Below are 3,329 nucleotides of genomic sequence, written 5' to 3'. Positions count from 1 at the left end.
CAACTTTTTGGAAAACGGGCAAAAGTCAGTAAGGCCTCACAGATGTGATCATGGTTTTGTAACATAACCCAAATCAACCTGTGCCAAAGCAGGAGCCAGATCTTTATAGTCATGGACAGGTGTTGAACCAACCTGTCTACATTTGTTTTTTATCATAATGTAGACTGAAGGGGACGTCGAGCCCCGCCTGCACTCACTACATACACATAACACGACGCGGGTCAGGTGATGGGGCACATGACCCTCTATGAACAATAGAGCTAATCAAGCCTATTGTTAGGCGATGGCCCTCTTTTCCATGTGACTAAATAGAGCTAATCAAGCCTATTGTTAGGCGATGGCCCTCTTTTGCATGTGACTAACATGTTTGTCCATGTGGAGGCAGTGCTTATAAGGCTGAGTTCACCTGAAACTCATCAGACTGACGTTTCACTTAAGAAGAACCCATCCAGAGGACCTACTTATTTTTTCTTTTTGATTTTATCGACCTGGATTACTGAGATGCACCAGGACATAGACTGAAATGAAAATTTATCAAGTCCATTTTTTTAAATTTCAGATTAACTTTGGGAAAAATCTCTTACGATACCATTTAAACGAATCTCTCACCCATTGTGATTGCTCTGAAGTAAGTAAAAAAATATCTTCAGTTTGGCTACCTCAGCAGGTCATTGGACAAAACGTCTTGTGGTTTCCAACCATCAGGTTGAAAACTATACAGTATGTACGGTACATTCCTGTTGAAGCAAAACTGTTTAAGGGCACTGCCCTCCTAACCCAATCCAAACAGAAATGGTTGAACCACAAGTGAAACCAAGTCAAACCTAATAAAAACAACAGTTGCGTATAAAATTAAAAGCTTAGTATTTCTTGAGGGATTGCTCATCACCAGCTGCCATTCATGTGGTTTAAACTGAGACAAGCAGCAGTGCTAACCACTAAGCCATCGTGCCACCATTTTTGTTAAATTGAGACTGAGTCATTCATGTTTTGATTATCTGTGGTGGTCATGTGCTGGGCTGATTCCAAAAGTTTATCAGTTAAAGATAAACATCTAAGGTTAACTTTCTGAAAGTTTCATCATAATCTGAGATGCTTTACTAACAGACAGAGCTTGACCCCTCTTGCACAATCAGTTAGTGCTTGGAGTTAAAGTTAGGTATTTTACCACACCAACATAACGTTAAATGTCCATTCTGGAATGTGGTTGACTATAAACATCAATAAGTTGTAGATGTATATTTAACACCTTTCTGGGAATTTCTATTAAAATCAGCTCCAAAATCTCATAACTTTTATGAGATTTTGCAAACAAAGACAGACAAAACACACACATTCACATACACACGCACCTTCAACTGCAATTAGTCTTTTTCTTTTGATACATTTTATTATTTCATTTTGGATTAGTTATACTGTAGACCAGTGGTTCCCAAACTTTTTATCTTGTGACCCACAAAATATCCATGGCAAAAACTTGTGACCCCAAATATTACTGGTCTGAGTACACAAACTATTAATAACCCTAAAAACACAGGCTTTTTGACAATCTAAACAGCTTGTACACAAATATAAATACTTATTTATATGTATTTTGTGTTTTTGTAATAGTCATAGGGAAAATATTACATCAGCAATTATTTTATTACCCTTTGAATTGATTTCTGGAGATTATCCAGGTGGTTCATGACCCATAATTGGGCCCCAAGCCCAACTTTGGGAACTTTTCAGCTTTTGACCCACAAAATAACAGCAGCAGAGACCTGTGCCCCCAGCTAGTTTTGGATGATAAACATTTGCATCAGGTCAACTAAATATGAGCATAGTAATAATATTTTATACTACATTTATCCATTTTAAATACACTAACCTCACTCCTTTGTAACAACTAAGGCAAAAATGTAATTAATTCAGAAAATCTTTTCAGGACCCCACCTTGATGTTTCGGGACCCCACTTTGGGTCCCGACCCCATCTTTGGGAAACACTGCTGTAAGACATCAAACAATCAAGGTCCTAAAAATTTTGAATATTTTAATACAGACATACTAGGATGATATTGGTATTACAAGAACAAAATTATAAAAGAACAACAAAAGTTTTTGCACAACTTGTGCCATTGTACAAAAAAAGACAAACACGCTATGTAGCATAAGTTAGGTGTAAGTTTTCAATAAGTTACCATCACGCTGATACACAATATTATAAGTTGTTGAATGCAGATGCCAGACAGTATTTTGGTAAATTCACAGAATTTTCAGCGTACGGCGACGTGTTGCCAAAGAGTTAAGCATATAAGTTACAGGTATGTGACAGGTAAGTTATGCAGAAGTTCACATGCTTTTCAACTTACACCTAACTTATGTGATTTATATCAGATTGACTTTTTTCCACATTGATGCTATGAGTCACTGTATGACAGCTCCTCTTGTCACAATAAATGCCAATACTCTCAAACATGCTGGACATAGGTTACACTAATGTTGCACATAAGCTACACATACTGTAAGTCAAAAACGCTTGCATATGCTTGGATTTAAAATTTAAAGATGGTATGACTGTATTTATTTAAGAGGCAGCATTAAATTTATTATTTAGAAACGCCATCAGGTGTTTTTTATTTTTGGATGGCCTCCTTTCTCCCCTTATAGCCATCCTCTCCACACCATTATGTTTTTTTTTGTGAAGAGAAAATAGAGAGAGAGAAAAACAAAGAGAGAAGAAATTAGANGATTGAGAGACTTCAGTGTTCAAACAGATCCTGGTTGTAAACCATCCAAGCAAACAACGCAAGCAAAATTTACTGTCAAGTCTTTATCATGATAGTGAAACATGATCTGGGTTTGGCTTTGTGCAAAAGTCATTTTCAGTACTAATACTTTGATTTACTTGTTCCACAACAAATTAATAGTTTCTGTAAAAATGCAGCACAAATGTGTTGAATGACTTTGACAAAGCTGAAACAGAATTGAGTAAGTTCAAAATCAGAGCAAAATTTAAAATCAGCAAAAGCTAAAAGCACAAATGGGAAAAAAGCTAAAACTACCAACATAGTAGCTAAAAGTCAAATTCAAGCTATATTAATTAGAGCTCTAGCTAAAAGCTAAAACCAGCAGAACAGTAGCTGAAAAAGTAAAGCATGTGTAGTTGATCAAGGATTTGAAGATATCTGAATGCATTCACATAAGAAAAATATTAAGTTGATTAATTCAAAACATATAAAAGTTTTAAAAATCAAAAGTTGCAACTTCTTGAATGAGATGAAACGTTGAAACAGCTGAATGTATGCTGGAGTTGAAATTTTACAATAGAAACTATAAACAGGAAAAC

Source organism: Austrofundulus limnaeus, unplaced genomic scaffold (assembly GCF_001266775.1).
Source record: "Austrofundulus limnaeus strain Quisiro unplaced genomic scaffold, Austrofundulus_limnaeus-1.0 Scaffold241, whole genome shotgun sequence".
Classification (NCBI taxonomy): domain Eukaryota; kingdom Metazoa; phylum Chordata; class Actinopteri; order Cyprinodontiformes; family Rivulidae; genus Austrofundulus; species Austrofundulus limnaeus.
The sequence above is the reverse complement of the archived record's forward strand: the minus strand, read 5'-3'. Positions refer to the sequence as shown.